The 18,358-nt window shown below is 33.4% G+C and overlaps 1 protein-coding gene across 1 annotated transcript in view; it reads right to left on the reverse strand.

Annotated features, from left to right (window-relative positions):
* Nucleotides 1–10,421, reverse strand: part of LOC111060433 (connectin) — a 117,321-nt gene extending 106,900 nt beyond the window's left edge. Inside the window, exon 1 of the mRNA XM_039437577.1 lies at nt 10,374–10,421. The gene's annotated coding sequence lies outside the window, so the exon portion shown is untranslated. The remainder of the gene's footprint in view (nt 1–10,373) is intronic.
* Between the last annotated feature and the right edge of the window lie 7,937 nt (nt 10,422–18,358).

The following is an 18,358-nucleotide window of genomic DNA, read 5'->3' on the forward strand; positions in this document are numbered from 1 at the left end:
AAATCAATAATTTCAGTCACAAATCAATGATTGAAGATCTAGTATTCAGATGAATATGTTGAAAATAAAATTGGGGATAGGACTTACTAGCTCGATCACATCACTCTCCTTTGAATTGTGATATCTGATGCTACTAACGGCTAATCCCAGGGAATACCTCAACACAGGTCAATGACATAAATCTCAATTGAAATTTCAACTTCTTGTAGAAAAGCTTCACTAGTTTTTCATTCTGCTGCTCTCGTATTCAGTTTGACAATGGTGTAACAAGCGAAACCGGTCTTTCTAGACCGGAAAATATCTATGGTTTTTGACAATAAGTCTTCTCATTTAATATGAATAACTACCACAATATTAACTTCCCAACTACACAAAAAGTTATATGTTATTTATCCATGTATTATCAGACACAGAATAATATATGCATACAAATATAAAATTCCTGGAAAGTTTCTATATTTATGTAGGCATTCAATTCCCCTAAATGAGAAGATTAATGACCAGATTAGAGTGATTAACAATGATCCTCCAGCCCCATTCAATAGACTCAGGTCACGATACTAGAAATAGGCTCACGAAATTGAGCATGAAACTTGTGATTAGGTAAATGGACAGGGAGATAGCGGGAATTCAGAAAAGGGGATTAGTATAAATTAATATTATATAGTAGTGGTATAATCAAGAAACTTTTCCCCTCGATTTGAAAACATATCTGATCAATCCCATCATATTATTGCAGTGGAATTAGTGGAATACCAAGTATTTTGTGGAATATTCTCAGCTTCTGAGAGATCTCTAATAATAGGGGAGGAGTACAATAGTTAAGGCTGTGCAAAGGCTAAAAATAATCTTTTCACTGGTTATATTTTTCAATTTTTTTCGATTTGTATATCATCAAGCTATCAAAATGAAAAAGTTCTCAGAAAAACATTTTTTCTGATCATTACTTTTTGAGATATGAGCGCCTAAAGCTTGAATTTTTGGGACAGAACATTTCAAATTCGGTAGGAGATAAATCCATGAGATTTAGAGGATAGATTCTTCATTGTATTGTTGATCTAGTAAAACAAAAATTTCTGAAAATATCGACTTTTAAAATATTTAAGATATTAATAAGACTTTAAACTCAACAAAAAGTTATTTTTGGTAAATTGAATAACTTTTTCAAAAATTGATATTTTCAGGAAGTTTTTGTTTTACTGAATCAACAATACCATGAAGAATCCATCCTCTAAATTTCATGGATTTATATTTTACCGAATTTGAATGTTCTGTCTCAAAAATTCAAACTTCAGGCACTCATATCTCAAAAAGTAATGATTGGAAAAAATGTTTTTCTGAAGAAAACTTTTTCATTTTGATAGTTTGATGATATACAAATCGAAAAACTTTGAAAAATATCACCAGTAAAAAGTTTATTTTTAGCCTTTGCACAGCCTTAATATGGGTTATAACTGCTTTCTCGTAAATGAAAAACTTTTTCTCATGTTGAGTGATATCCATATCTATGTGAAAATCATATACATTGCTCAGATTGAATTTATAATGTAGAATGCTGAAGGGATTGATTGCTATGTACTGAACGAAACAAGGAAGAATTTAGAATATTATTTAGAGTGTATCACAAGGAAATATACATGGAAATCAAAAAGGTAATTTCCATTCTATAGCGTTTCTAATAGATAATGGATTAAGTTGATGAATTCCATATTCGATCGAACCCAATTAGACTTAATTCCATTTAATCGCAAAGTTGATATCATTGAGCTGGAATTTCACGACTTCGTTGTGATTATATAATCTAATTGTATTCACTTTTCCTTGTTTCCCTGTGCGATTGGTTAACGCTCAACGAATTAGTCATGATACTCCAAAATTAATTAATTCATTACTTCAAATCAAATCTACCACATCATAAAGCCGAATAACCTTAGTTATCTCTATAAGCGCTATATTAACATAGTGTACAATAACTGGTTGTTAATCAGAAAATGCATCTTATAAATCAATTTCATTCGAAAAGTATGATAGAGTAATTCACAATGATTGGTAGAATATGATTATTTACTGAATTTTCATGAAATTCGAATTAAATGTCCACGATATCATCCCCATAAAATTAATCAAGCCGGTACCACCCACGCAAAATGCTCTCTCTGTAAAAGTGGAAGCCAATAAATCCGTTATTAATCTACATGGAAGATAAAAGCTTCTATTCAGTGGATGATTATTTTGATTAGTTCTATTTTGAGAGTGCAAATATACAGGAACTACGTGTACTAATTGCCAACCAGCTCTTTGTGTAAAGTAAATGTGAATTTAAAAATAATCAAATAATGGGAATAACTGAATAAATTCAATAAATGATATGGCATCAGTATGTGCCCCACCCAGTCTTTTTGAACTGGAAAAATAATAGTTGATGGATAAATACTACCTATGAACTCTTATTCTGGGTCGTGAGTTCGGGATTTGTTGAATGAGAACAAGAAATTGATCCGATATTGCTGGATTATATGATACTTCAAATAAACGATAATGCAATAGATTTTAAATAATGCTGAGAAGCCCCACGGATGATATAAAATAAACTATGGAAAGAGCTTTAAAAACGAAACTGAATCAAAATGTAAGGAATTTGAAAATAAGATAAAATATCAAAAAATTACAGAAATATTGTTGAAATAAATGAATTGAAAATCGTATCAATGGAATTTGTATTTCTAAAGAATGTTCAAAAACTAAAATTCAAATGTAAGGCTTTTGAATAAATTTGGAATCTAAAAACTCAGATAAACAACTCATCCTCAGAAATGACTAATCAGTTATACCCTACACTGAAAAGAAGTTACTATTTCTGGAAAGTGGAGCCACAAATCAATTGAGGTTCCATTAGATTAGATGAATATGTTTGAAAATGAAATTGAGGATAGCACTTACTAGCTCGATCACATCACTCTCCTTTGAATTGTGATATCTGATGCTGCTATCTGCTAATCCCAGAGACACTAGACACTTCACCTTAACACAGAACACTTGACACCTCCCAACCACCGATTCTTCAAGACTGGTGTTGGGACGTTCTCGTTCCTCTATTTATATACTTTGTCGACCTGTTGCTCATTATGTGGGGTTCCTCTTCGTAAGGGATCTATGACTTCTCCCACTATTTGCCAATAGCAATATTGATTATCTTTTCCAGTATTATACAATATTGGGGACTCTACTTTCAAGCTTTATTAATTACCACAGATTTCTTTCAGAGGAATAATCAAAAGTTTGTACTTAAGAAAGATGATGCTCATTCAATAAAAAAATATTTACCCTGACTCTCAGCTATTGAATTGATTTATGAACTAGACATACAATAATAATTAAAATACATGAAATCAAGAACAACAAATCAGAAAAATACATCAAATCAACAAGAGCAATCATACATCAAAAGCAATAAAAGAATCCTATTATATTAAGCGAGCAATTTCTGTATAAATGGTTATATGGTTATGTATGTCCAACGGATCTCGAAAACGGCTCTAACGATCTTCATAAAATTTGGAACATAGTAGGTTTATGATATAAAAATTCGATTGCACTAGATCTCATCCCTGGGAAAGCTCGCTGAAGGACATGAAAAGGATAATAATTATTCATCCTTGGGAAAACAGATGATAATTTCATCGTCTGTCGATAACAGAAGATGTGACTGCCTGTGTGGGAGAGAGACAGAATTATGTTCAGCTGTTCAACTATTTGCAATCAATGAGCTTAACTCTCGAGAAATATTAATCTAGAAATTTAAATCGACTTGATCAAAATAATCTGATTTGTTGACATGACATGGTATATCATTCTAAATTGGAGTATAATTATCATAATTTCCAAAGTTAATCATTATTTTAAAGTTTTAAGTGATTATTGAGTGTTATTTTGTTATTCAGTTTGGTTTGTAAACAATCTAGATTAGAACTTTTCTGTTTTCAAATGTTTGGACTGAAAATTGGACCTGAATTCAAGTGTATGGAACATAACCTACTTTTTGGACTATTTATAGTGTATAAATCGAATTTCGGGGAAGAAACAGTTTTGGGCTGTGCCTGTTAGTCCTTCCCCAATCATTTTAAAGAATTGTGTTCTGTTTATCATAGATACATAAATAACGAGCGAAGCTTGTTGCTCCGATATTAAGAATAAATACATAAAATCAAATTTGAATGTGAAATATTAACATAAAGTCAATTACATAAAGTATTCGGACATTGTAGCCTTAAGCATCCATTGTATTCATACCTGTAATTGTATACCTGTAATTTTACCTGTATATAATTAATAACCTATATAACTGTATATAATTATACCTGTAATCATACCATTGTATACCTGTAATTTTAAAACATGATTATCTGTAGTGCACTACCATATACTACAAGAATAAAAAAAACAGCCTACCTAATACTCATGAGTAATAGTAATTTGGATTACCGGTATTCAAATCTACAATATAAATTAGGCCTACTAATTAATTTTCTGAATTACCTATGTTAACTTCTTATGAATCTTCATGTACATCACCCATGATACTTATTATTTATTCTATTACAGGCAGCTTTTTTTACAAGAAGTTGGAATTTCAATTGAGATTAATGTCATCGACCTCTGTAAATTTAAGTTTAGTCACATGGTCGTTGAAATTCTTAATTATGACATAAAAAACTTTCCAAAATTATTCCCAGTTCAATGACCTATGCTAGAAAAGCACCTGTCGTCCTTCTCCGAAAAATAGCCCACATGCTATTCAAACGACCTATTCACAATTATCCATTCATGCATAGAGTTCAAACAATGGGCCTGTCCTTTCTGATCCTCATACTTCTCCATAATACCTGGGAAGACTGCACTGCCTAATATTCAGGTACAGGTGCTTTTCATTCAGAAATAAGGAGAAAGGTTCTAAATTATGACCATCCCGAAGCCGAATGATGGAGAGGTCATTCACCCACGGTAGGGTAGCATATTTGGTGCACACGGGACAAATTGATTGCAAAATTGTAGGTTCATAGAGAATTCTACTGAATAAAATGTATGTCATCTCAGATATATTTTTTCCTGATCACTATTATTTTGAACACCCTGAATAGACAGTTATGCTTTTGTATTCAATAATGAATATAGTTGCTTTTACGCTACTTTTTTATCTGTGACAATAATGTTATTAATTTATATTTTTTCATGATCTGTTATCACTAAAATATGGGCAGTTAATCAATCAACTTGCTGATTCAAATACTGTATTCTACTATTTCCCATAGTAATTAATATTTTTCTCTTCCGTTACATGTATAAACTAATTTCCTCTGTCTTTCTCAAATCACTAATTTATTCTCTACTTTCCACTCTCTCATTTATCTTTGTAATTTTGCAATGTTGTAATGTTATAAATGCAATATGTTTTTCAAGACCTGGCATGTGATAAATAAATCAATCAATCTCACTCTTGAATTCCCTAATTCCATCACACTCTGTCTCTCTCTCTTTTGACTTCTACAGATGGATAGTTTCCATCTAGCTGTTAAACCTGTTGTCAATATTTGCAGTCCCAGAAGTCTTCAGGGTGATTTACAGAATTCAATTGGGATTTTCGTTTAATAATAATTATCTTTTGACTTCACTGATCTTCTTTTCATCTCTCTCGACTCTACATCTTATTTCATCTATTTCCAATCCTCTTCACTTTACTAACACCACTTACTTCACTTCAAAATTTGTAGTATTTTACAATTTAGTACCAATTTACAATTAAGTTGTTTCCTTATAATTGTTTATTATCATTTAATTTTGAACTGTAAAGTATATTACTATTTTTATGTAACTTATAATCGTGGGTTGAATGGAAAAGGGGCTTTTATTGCCTCAATTTCGCCCACATCACTTTTATTGTAAAGTGTTAATGGAAGTCATTTATCTATCTATCTTACGTAATTTTCTCTCTTTCTTTCTCTCTCAATACTCTTTCAATTCTCTCTGAATACTGTCTGGACATTTAAACATCTAATGATAGAACCATGTAATGTAATATTGAAAATCACTAGTAAAATCATAAATTTTGGTAACTACGTTACCATAGGCGACAAGTCTATCAACAATATTGCTAAATAAATTTTATCCATCTGAGTGTATCTTACCTCTCACTCACTCTCTCGCATGTTTGGTAGAGAGTTAGTGGGAAGGATTCTTCGAATATTCTTTCCAAAGAATGGACATTGATATGTCCAAAGCTCCACCAATTTATGTAGATGCATAACAATATTATCTATATCTATTACCAATTGCTTTTTTCATATCATATGCAGTTCAATAATTATTTTCTCAGTCTATATTATGTAAGTTCATCTATAAATTTGCTGTATTGTAAAGTATTGCATATAAGTGTAAAAGCCAGTATATATTGTAATCTACATAAATGAAGTACTCAATCAATCAATCTCTCACATACACACACACAAACACTCTCTCTCTCTAAAATATTGTAACATACAAAAATAAAAAAAGATAATAAAAATGATTCTCACTCTATATCGAAATAAATATCACTGAGTGTATTGTTTAAACCGAAATAAAGAACTCTAATCTTATCTAACCTCTCTATTTCTGTCCCTCTTTCCTCACTCTCTTTCACTCCATCACGCTCTCTTTCAATCTCTCTCCAACTTTCTTTCTCTCTCCTCCTCTCCCAATCAATCAATCTCTCTCAACTCATCTCGGAACCTGGCCCTCCTAGATCTTAATTAATTCAAGGACCACTACATGCCGCGAATTCACTCGCAAAATGGATTCAGTCGCCGGCTCACATGCCATTAAATCTCTCAAACTTCACTAGGAGTAGCTGCTAAAAGCTTACCTATCAATTAATCAGCCCGCTAATTTCCTATCAGCCACCATTGGCTTTTGAACCACAGCGCTGCTGACTTGCTGAGGTCATATATGGGAATTAGGTAGCTGAGGTCATGGGATACGGGAATTAGGTGGGTCGCCCGCCGTTTGTGAACCCATATATTGATGGGCAATAACCCCCATCTACTGATGCATATGAAAGCTGAGAGCTGTATGGTCTATGATGATGTATAGATTGGTACTGTGTCCATCATTTTCAAAGATAGTTTGGAGCTGAGCATATGGTGCTATGATGAGATTCTCTTCAAACTGTACAGCATCCCTTATTAATCCTTTCCATTCGACCAATGCTGACACTTTGAAGTGGATTTTATTATATTAGACTAGCAGGTAACCCGTGCTCCGCAAGGGTCTAATTAAACACTAGAAAAAACTGAAATCTTGTACCACTGAAATATTGAAAAATTTAAAGTAGGCCTATAGCCATTCTCGGTAAATAAGGAATCTATTATGCAAAATTTCAAGTTAATCTGTCTTTTGTTAACTAAGTTAAGTACTGAGTTACTAGTACTTCAGACGTGATGATGCATCATTCACGAATTTATTATCCCATACGTGTGTGTAAGCCACATTCCTTCCTCTATGATATTGCAGAAAAGTCCACAACGAATAAATATAATTATTTTTTTTAAATGTATGAATTCAGGGCTACTCTCTTGTCTTCATGGAATAAAATTATAGTACCCTTTGAAATAAATAAAATAATAAAACAAAAATATAAATTGTAACGTAAATACTAGTTTCGGTGATCATACCATCGACAGGTTATAAAACCTAGTTTTATTTATATTTATAAAATAGAATTATAGTACCCTTTCAAATTAATAAAATAATAATACAAGAATACAAATTGTAACGTAACTACTGGTTTCGGTGATCACACCATCGTCAGGTTATAAAATCTAGTTTTCAAACTAGGTTTTGAATTACAATTACAATTTGTATTCTTGTTTTATTATCTCACTGATTATAGAGGGTACTATAATTCTATATTATGAATATAATAAATTATATTTGTTATATCCATTTAATAAATAAATAGTCGTATACTGTTCAATTGCCTAAAATCGTATAGATTTCTAATTCATGGTCAGGCAAAAAAAAAATGAATAAATGAATGTATGAAATTATTGTAACTCAATCATGAACAAAGTTATCAGCCCCATTTTGAGTCAAGTGCTCACTCCATGTCAAAACAACAGGAAATATATTTGGAGGACGCCGCCTCAAAGCAAATTATAAAGCTTTGAATTGGAGTTGAATATACTATAAATATAATTATATTTGTTACATCCATTCAATAAATATAGTCGGGTACTGTTCAGTAGCCTAAAATTGTATAGATTTCTGATTTGTAGTCAAACAAAAAAAAATGGAATAAATATACACATTGTATATTTATTAATTTATTAGGTTAGCAAAAATAATACACCGATCGGAAAAGAAAAAACAGGCAATTGCCCAAAACTTCTTCAATTTCCTAATTTGGTTTCAAATTGTCCAAATATTATAGGCCACGTAGGTTATGTCCATTTTAATTTAGGTGTAAAGTGCACGTCCAGTGCCAACATACAATTTAAAATTTGGATAGATTGACACTAAAACTTTCGTAAAAACAAGAAACAAACTCTAAATTCACATAATAACGAATAAAACTACTTAAATTTTGAAAAATAGGATAGGAACAAGTCAACAAGGCCTACCAAAGGTTGGTAAAGGGGTTGTGATAATAGCTGGTAATCAGAATATTACTATTAATGATATGTAATACCTGAGCTTTGTCCTATGGTATCAACTGATTGAATCTGAATCGATACGGTACTGTTTTAAGACACGATCGGTTCCGGTAATGCTGGTATTATGCAAGTATCCAAATGAATAATTATTTTGAAGTTAAAAATATTCAATTTTTATATCACAATGGGTGATAACGTTTGAATAGTGAGATATGTTATTAACTGTCAGCTTTGGAAACAAATCAACTCTCATGAGTCAACACTAAGTGGACTAGCTAAAAGTGGTCAGATAAACATAGACTCCTGAACATACACTACTCAACATCTTAAAGCAAGTAGACTACAGTGCATATGAATGAATTTGTGACTAATGAGCTCAATATGTCTTTTATTTATATTGCTGTTTTGGTTTGTATTGTAACTGTGTTTGACTTGTAATGCAGCCGATTATTTGACATGCATTTTCACCGTCGTCGATATTTTCAATTTTAATAGAAAAATTCTTCTAGTATTCTAGTATGACAATGGGTACATGGGTCACAATAGACAGCAAAACGAACGAAAGCAAAATTATAACTAAAACAAAAATTGCCTGGGACCCTGGGTCACGAGTCACGACTAGAAGGTTAACCTCCTTCTAATAATGGGTACTCTTGGACTGTGAAAATGCAAGCCAAATAATCGGCTACATGAGATTTTTATTTTGTAATTTTAATTTTATTGGAAATAAATATATTTCTGTTTGTCTGTGTACCTGCCATACAATTAATAAATTAATTGGAAAAAATGATGTTCTAATGAAGAACGCTGGAAGTTTGAAGTAAACCTTCTCACTTTAGAATCTCTAGTTTTGAAAGTGCCTCAACCTAATCACTAATTTCCCTCTCACTCGTTCATTAACACCTGTCCCGTCAATCATGGCCGAAAAATAATATTCTGATTCCATCTATGCACTGCTAATGATCTCCCACAAGCTCATGGTTGTGACGTATGAATGTAACGAAAATTAATTACTACAGTGGATGTCCATCCATCATAATCTGGAGTTGAAGCCACTTATGCGTTGCAAGTCTCATGAGGTCTCCACTGTTTCACTCATTCACTGTCTCACTCACTTACTCTAGCTCTCTCCCTATCCGTTCAATTCATGTAGATCCGTCTCACTCACTCTCTTACAGCTTACCCACTCACTCCTTTTTTTGAGGCTTATGAAATTATTGAATCACGATACAGGTATCAAGTAAGTTACCCTTTCTATTTCATGGGAGCATAATTTCTATTTCTTTCAATTCCTACAAAATATTTGGATAATTCAAGAAAAATTAGAGAATTGAAGAAGTTTTGTACAATAACCTGTTTCTTCTTTTCCGAGTACTGTATTGTTCACTCTATCCAATAAATAAAGCACAAGTTTCAACTATTCAAGAGCCATTTCAAGTGTGAATAAGATAAACAACATTGAATTAATAAATTGATGAATTAATTTTCATGAAATGTTTAGAAAAACTTGAATAGATATATAGAAATGAATAAATAGAAATCAACAACAGGTCGAAACGATCGTCACTACAAAAGTAAGCGTATTTTCACTTCAAAAGTGTTTTTTAAAATTCAAGTTTAATTTTAACAGTGAAAAAGTATGGATATACAACAGAGAAATAAAAATAGTTTGAAAGTTGTGCATACCTGAACTTTTGCTTCAGATCTGGATCCACTACACGGAATCTGCAAAGAAAGAAATGATAAGTCAGTGACAAACGACAAGTACATAGTAATAAGTGTGTGAGGAGATCATATTGAACTATTTTTGTTAGGAGTCTCTCACAAGCTATAAATTAATAACCTTTATGATTGATCAATTATAATGAACTCCAGTCTTTTATGTGAATACTTTTGTTCAAATCATGGACTTTGAATTGCAGCTTTTTTATCAATGGATCATTTATTCCAATGTCAGCGAAGTAATATTAAATTGAATTATATATATTTTTGGAATTATGATAAATCTTAGGGCCGGTTTCCGAGCTCGGGATTTAGCTAAGTCCTAGACTTTAAACAGCTGGAGTCAGAAAATTAGCTTTCCAAAACGGGGTGTAGTCGCAGCTTTTATAACAGTAGTTTTTATTTTCTCATTTCTATAATTGGAAACGTTTTTCCTTGACGAAATTAGACATTCCTAAATAATTCAAAATAGCTGAAACTTTACACTATCTTCTCTCTTATTTTATTTTGTGTTCAATTTTCTAGTTTTTCGAAATTTAATTCAAACGTGACTATGACAATGACTGCGACTACGCCCCGTTTTGGAAAACCAATTTTCTGACTCCAGCTGTTTAAAGTCTATGACTTTTCTCGAGCTCGGAAACCGGCCCTAAATGTTTTGGCACAACCAGCAAAGTCAGACTTGTGCGCTAGCTGTAAGTTCGTGAAGAAAACAGTAACTTAGATAGTAAAAAATATTGAAACATTAAAAACAAAGTAAATCCATTAATATCAAAGTTATCATAGAATATTAAACAATATCAGATGGTCACGTTGAACTATAAGTCCCGGCTGAAGTATCACAATCGTAATTGATCAAATTATTTATATTCAGACCAGGTGGAATCATCAAGGGACTCCCCACCAATAGAACAAAAGTCATACCAATTCACTTTCACCCAAACATCAATTATCTGAGTCTTTTCTGCTAATGAATAACATGAAAATAGATGTCACGGTCATGGACTTACCGACCTTGTATCATAGACTTGACTTCAGTTAACTTGAGAAGGTTCTATCTCAACCCAACACTTTTTATCCAGGCCATTTAGGGTGGGCACACACCAGTTAGTCAAGATAAGACTAGTCACGTTTAGTCGCAATACTTCACATAGTTGCTCATGAAGCAACTCACATCGATTAGTCATTGCAATTAGACATGTCTTCATAACACTCAATTACTATTTAGTAATTAAGCAACTATGTGAAGTATTGTGACTAAACGTGTCTTGTCTTGTCTTGACTAACTGGTGTGTGCCTAGCCTAACATTCTCTACAGAGGGATTCACTTAGATCTGTCAGCAATGTTTGTATGGGGGAACATTGACGCTATTCATAAGGAATGCTGCCACTATGAGGAGGATTCCACTATAGTCCATCTCCTCTTCTACGCCTCATTACTTTGTCAGCATTGTTCGAATGTGAGGCATTGATGTTACTCATAAGGAACCCTGACAGTATGAAGTGAAACAAATAGCTTCGTGACGTCACCAGGCAGTCCTCATCAACACTTCTCGGAATCATAGTAATTTTTATTGAGGACTTCATTTCCATGGCGTAGGTTCCAAACGAGACAGATTAGATAATTGACGACTGTCATGTCTGTCATTGCAGAAAACAATGGTTTAGTAGACTACCAACTGTTTGAAGTTGGCGGGAGATTTAAATTGGGCCCGCTTTAGTACTGGGTGGGCTATCACTAATTATTGCCAACTGTCATACTAAAAACAGTACAGCTTAACTACAACACCACACACAGTATAACTGTATAGAATTTTCCACTGAACACAGAACAACTGCTATACTCTTCACACTATAACTATATTGTAGTTCCCACTAAACATCGAACAACTGCTATATTCTTCACACAGTATATATCTTTATATCAGTTTAGTATAGTCTAAGCTAAACACAGTACCACCCTATGTACACAGTATACCTATAGAGTAGTTGCCAGTGAATAATTATTTCGTGATTGAGATAACGACATTTTTATGTCCGCTGTATATTGACATCATTCCAGCAGACTAAACTGGGCACTTGCAAATTGTTAATTGGCTAGGCTAGTCATACCTCCACACTTGTCCTTTGTTTGATAAAGCTCTGAGCCTTTTTGAAAAATTGGTCATGTGAAATTTTACAATTCTGATAAATGTGTGAATAATTGCAGTTCAAATTGTTCTGATAAGTGTTTGAATTATTGAAAAGTTGATGTCAAAATAGAAGGCAATCAAAATTGAGTCAATCTTTCCTGTTGAACAGTATCATAGATAAACGATCCATTTGTATAAATGTAACAATCAAACGTACAGGTTTTTCTGGCAGTATGTATTGATCATGATCACATTACGTTTTTCAAATTCATCGAACTATCGTAATAGCAAAGTAATGAGAAATCGGAAATAATTGGATGAAACTTTTTTGTTTTCTTTCGTATTGACACTGTTTTCTAATCTCAATTCTCTGTGAGTATGCAAATGTTTGTGAGTATCCATCATTATTTCTCACTTCTATTGCATTATTACTAGTAATTTACGAGTAGCTCATGAATAGGTCACGACTGTTTACAAGTGTTTACTAGTAGCTTACGAGTGATATTTGAGATCTGCCTGTTTCACTCTAGTATGTGAGTGATTTGAAAAAATAAATTGTGAACAATCATCTGAGTTCGAAAAATGAATTAATGAACAAAAAATTGCGAACAATCATCAACTGAGTCTCTTTTGTTTGAAGGAGAACACGAGGATAACTCCTAGAGGAAAATATAAGGATATTAGTTGACCAATAAGCCTCCTAGAATACAATGGAGATTCCATATGATGAGTTTTCATCTTGAATATTCTAGAATAAAGAAAAACGTGAAACGGATATAACCAACTCAATTGAGACGAATCAAGATTTCGTATTTTGGCGCCAACTGATCAATATAAATTCAGAGAACAATTTATTGAAATATTTTCAAAGCTTCTTAACTCTGGGGGTTTTATGCCCACCTTATGGACTTAACATAAAATAGCAAATTCGCTCAAACTCAGTGGAAGAATACATGATTCCAGGGAATTACGCCAATTCCTCTCACCGAGATACCTAAATATTCACCCAAAATTCGAGAAAGCACTTCACTGTTCATTAATGAGCCACCAATCCTTATTTCACGTTGGTCCATTCACGAAAATAATCCTAACGGACAACCCATCTTTCAACAATCTTTTCCTGGAGATTAAGGGAATTTCAGTCCTTGAAAACAAACGTGTATTCCTGTGAATGGAGTACACGCCAGTCAGGCTCACTAAAAACTGTCAGAATCCCTTATGAAAAGCATCAACATTTCCCATTCAACAAATGCTGACAGATTAAAGTAAATCGCACTACAGCAAGATTCACTGATAACTGTCAGCAACCCTTATGATTAACACAGATGTTTCCCATTCAATCAATACTGACAGTTTGAAGTGAATCTCACCACATCGGGTTTCGCTAGATCTGTCAGGAAATTCCTTATAAATAACATTCAAGTTCCTATTCAATTAAAGCTGACAGTTTGAAGTGAATCGTACGCTAGCAATAAAGCTGTTGCTTATAAAAACTCATTGACAACTCAAGTGTGCTTTATTTCTGCTGGCAGAGTGGAGAGATTGAAGAGCTCTTGAAGCGAGAGTGAGAGGAGATTGGAGAGGATTCAGGCAGAGACGGAAGAAGAAGCTAAGTTGCTCGACTGCCTCCAACTTCCCTTATTAATCATACGGATGAATTTCCACGTTCCGATAAGCACCATTGAATCATTTCAACGTCCCAACATAGAAGATCTGAGTCTCATAGAGTGGAACCAATTGAAATAACGATAAAACCCATGGAGGAGGATCAGTATCCCAGTAACCAGGGAAATAATATTAATATAGTATATTTCGCACCTAGAGCAGAAAATGAGATTTTTCCAGCTCGAAATCGGTTTTCAAGTCCGAGGCCGTAGGCCGAGGACTAGAAAAGATTGAGAGCTGGAAAAACATTTTTGCCCGTGGTGCGAACGATATTTTTCGCCACACTACAGGTATTGCTGACAAAATAAATAAAGAATACAAAATAAAGAATACTCGTTAAGCTATCGTACCTATCTCTTGATTTTAGTGGTAGAAGATTTGCAGTCAGGATTTCAGATTCTTTTAAAATTTCACTTGGAATACCACAGTCATCTTCAAGCATTTTTGAAAATTCGGAATGCACTAATCAACAATAAATAATTGAATAAAACTGGTTGCGAAGCGAATTAGTTTGATTCGAAACTGGAACTAAAATCATGGCGACTTCAGCTTATTATGAAAGTGGACACTCGCCCGATCTAGCGGATGACTTATTAATAATAATTAGCGCGTTGTTTCCAGCCATAAGCGGCCGGAAAGAGACAACTTTCTGGCCTAGACCGGAAAAGAAACCCTTTTCTGACGTCGTCTGCAAACAAGGTCTTTCAGATCTACGTAGGGACTGGAAAACAGCTGCTTTCTGTGCAGTGTGGCGAAAAATAATAATCCACCAGTGTTTCATGGTGGGAAACAAGTACTAAATTAATAAGTGCCAGGTCAGCAGAATATTCAGGAGTGGTATCCGTTTCCTGAATTCAAAATGGCTGACAAAGTGAATTCTATGCGTTACCGGATGGTGGAATCCAATAAAGCATTAGAACCTAGATTTTCCCGGAAATGTTCTGAATTTTTGAATTCCAATATCGCATGCGATAGGATTAAAAGAGCTTCCAAGCTCCCTAAATCGATTTGGTTGATTCGTTCAGCAATAATTTTATCAGTTGATTAGAATCTACTGTATCTTCATATTTCATTTCATATCATACGTTTCTATTTTTCCAATTCCATGTGAATAATCATTGAAAAATTTATATTGAAACAAATTAGTGATAACGATATTATAGAGAATTATTTCCAATCTTCTTTTGTATTGGGAAGTCTCAACATAAAATTATTGAATTTTTGAATTTGATTCTCAGCAATTGAAAATCGCATGACGGGATATGGAAATTATGGAACCAAGAAATATGGGAGTGGAGGTCCAGTGATAATAATTCACCTACTATCAACATACAAGAAATCACATTTTCCACGTTATAGAGTTGCGAGAATTTTTTTGAAAATTGAGCAGAAATAAAAATTTATTATCCGATCAAGAATCAGTGGATTATTCGGGAAATGATCCTTTCAATGCAGTATATCCCTTTTCTTCAGATATTTTACATAATTCTCAATCATGTAAAATTCAAATACAACAAATAATGATAGCATGTAGCCACTATAGCTTCAAATTCAAAATAGTTCTTCTATAACCGACATTTCAAGAATCCAAAACTCTTTATATTTTAGTAAATGGAATTAATGTCACTATATTGTCACTTCATTTTAATTCCTATTTATTTAATGTCACTATTATCATCTCCAAACAGGTATTGAATGAAAGCCTGAACTCTGAATGAACTTCAATTGTAATAACAATTTAAATGCAAAGGAGATAACTACATCTAAGTAGTCATCGGTGTGTAATCAGCAATCCCAAAGATATTCCTTTATACCTGTATATATATACCTTTATATATTTGTATTCCTGATCGCTTATTATCTTAATATCGTGGACCGAGCTTTGCTCTAGAGTACAAAAGCATAAAAAAATAATTACGAGAGAAGAAATGTTCTATCTAATCACAGTAAATTGATATTATATTCCCAGAGGAATGCAAAAATTTCCCTCACAAAGGCCCAGTTCTACAAAAGCCGGTTAAATTTCAAACCTGATTAACTTCACGTGAACCAAATCAGAAAAGACCATTTCAAGAAGATGAATCTACTGGAATTTATCAGGATTGAAAATAACCCGGCTTTTTTGCAACCGGCACTAAGTACCTGATTGGATGATTACAAAATTTCAACAGCTGAGTCATAATTTTGACACAGTCCCACACACATGTGCTCGCTCACTCACTTCAATCGCCAACAGACGACGAAATAATTATAATCAACTGTTTTTCCAAGGATGAATAATAATTATCCTTCTAATGTCCTTCTGTGAGTTTTCCCAGGGATGACACCTAGTGCAATCGAATCTTCATATTATAAACCTACTATGTTCTGAATTTCGTGAGAATCATTAGAGCCGTTTTCGAGATCCGGTGGAATAACATATGAACATCCAAACATCTAAACATATAAACATCCAAACATATAAACAGAAGTTGCTAGTTTAATAGTATAGGATATGTTCTCATTATATCTTATATCTCCGACTTATCCATGGGATCACAGAACGCTCTCTGTTCGACAAGGTTAAAGAAATTAAGAAATACGGAAGCACTTCCATTCATACATATTGAAGCCCACAATTCGCTCAACAAAGGAAGCATTAGGCTTGAATAAAAATCCTTCCGCTGGAATGAGGATTGAAGAAGTCATGTCCCATAAGTCAACATACCAAATAGGCCAACTTCCATATGCCTTTTCTCACTGCATCCTACAACAGTGAATTCATTTTTCTCCCAGCTCTGCATAGGCTACAGTATTGTCTCGGTTCTCAAGACTTTTTCCCGTGTTTTCCTTCCACCTAGCTTACTTCCCGGATGTAAACACGATGCTCTCTCAAGCGAGAGACACTTCTCAGCGTATTTCAACCCCCTGAGATTTTTTCTCAACTTGAGATCACCTGCTGTTCCGCTACCCTCTGTCAATAATATCATCTCATCCCCATTATAAAACCCTCTGCAAAAACACCCTCGACAGGGATATATTGTTGCACATTGCAGTTGTGTTTATTCTATTGTCGCAGTGGGTTGTCGAATGCTGTTCGTTTTCGTTTAAAGTACCTTTCGACTGGATGGGATTGTTGGGAAGAAGTGCTGGCCTAAGATCAAGCTGTGAATTGTTTATTAATACCGTACACGTGGTATCCCATCTCGAGAGTCTTGTAACACAGTGGGATGGATATGGGATTTGAATCAAGTCGAGTCAATCCTTGTTGTATAACGGAAGAGGGGTGACTAGTGATTCAAACATTCAGACACGTTTGAAAACAGAATTTTGACCTTTCTAAGCCTCAGGGAAAATAACAATGAATATATTTTGCAACTGAAATTGAACTATATATAAGAGGCAAACAACTTCATAATAAAATATGTCAAAATATAAGATGTCGTCAATGATTGATTGATTATTCATCACGTATTTATTTGAAGTTGAGTAAATAACAGAACGTCCTGTATATTATATTCGGGTGAAATTCAATTTGTATAGCTTGGTGGAAGCCAGAACAAACAAAGCTAGCTTCAAAGTTAGCTTCTCATAGATGACTTTCTCAGCTTGTTAACAATTCAAATGACTATCAAAGTAATCTAAAATATGATCTATCTTGACACACATATCAAACAAAATTTGACAGTTGAACTTTACTTCACTATGAATTTATTCTCTATTACAATTTTAACATCATAACAGATACCGGATCATAGTCCAGTCACTATATACATTAATGCATGCAATTTATATTGTAGTTCTGATTTTTTAACATATTATTTGGGTACATAAGAGAAGTCCAGAACCAACTTCTTCATACAAAATTTCCTTGCGCTAGATACAGAGTGACCCAAAAGCCTCGTATTTTCGGCTCATTTTCCAGTTTTCAGCTATTTCTGCCAAATCTCGTAATCGGACAGAAAAATTTGCTCTTGCCTTTTTTTGAGATTATAAAATTCTAAATAGAATGAGATTATTTGGAACTCTCTATCTCCAATAAGTACTGAGTTATGATTCTTTAAAAATGAGTAACATTTCAAAAAAAAATCGAATCTGATGAGTTTTAGTTTTTGATCAACAATATTTTCCGATTGTTATCATTTAGATGTATAATTCAAAATCCTTGAAGAA

This window comes from Nilaparvata lugens, chromosome 11 (genome assembly GCF_014356525.2).
Source record: "Nilaparvata lugens isolate BPH chromosome 11, ASM1435652v1, whole genome shotgun sequence".
NCBI classification, from domain to species: domain Eukaryota; kingdom Metazoa; phylum Arthropoda; class Insecta; order Hemiptera; family Delphacidae; genus Nilaparvata; species Nilaparvata lugens.